Raw genomic sequence first — 293 nt, forward strand, 5'->3', positions numbered from 1 at the left:
AAATGAAGGCTGTCCACAGAACGGAAGGGAGTTTAAAAAGAACGAACCCCCCTTCAACGTCAGTTCATCAGTGTCTCCAAAATTTCGGTCCATTCAGCTCATTTCCGGTCCATTCACGTCTTTTAAGTCATTTCAGGGTTCATTCACATCCATTCAACGTTTCATTCTGAGCTTAGATTCAATCTCGTCTTTTTAGGTCCTTCTAACCATGCCCCACTCCATTTTGATCATCGTCCATTTCTATCAGCTTAGATCTAGTAAGGATAACACCTGTCCATTATGGAATCCGTTCA

The sequence above is a fragment of the Coenobita brevimanus genome, chromosome 89 (assembly GCF_032717465.1).
Source record: "Coenobita brevimanus isolate Jiangsu-jjx chromosome 89, ASM3271746v2, whole genome shotgun sequence".
NCBI classification, from domain to species: domain Eukaryota; kingdom Metazoa; phylum Arthropoda; class Malacostraca; order Decapoda; family Coenobitidae; genus Coenobita; species Coenobita brevimanus.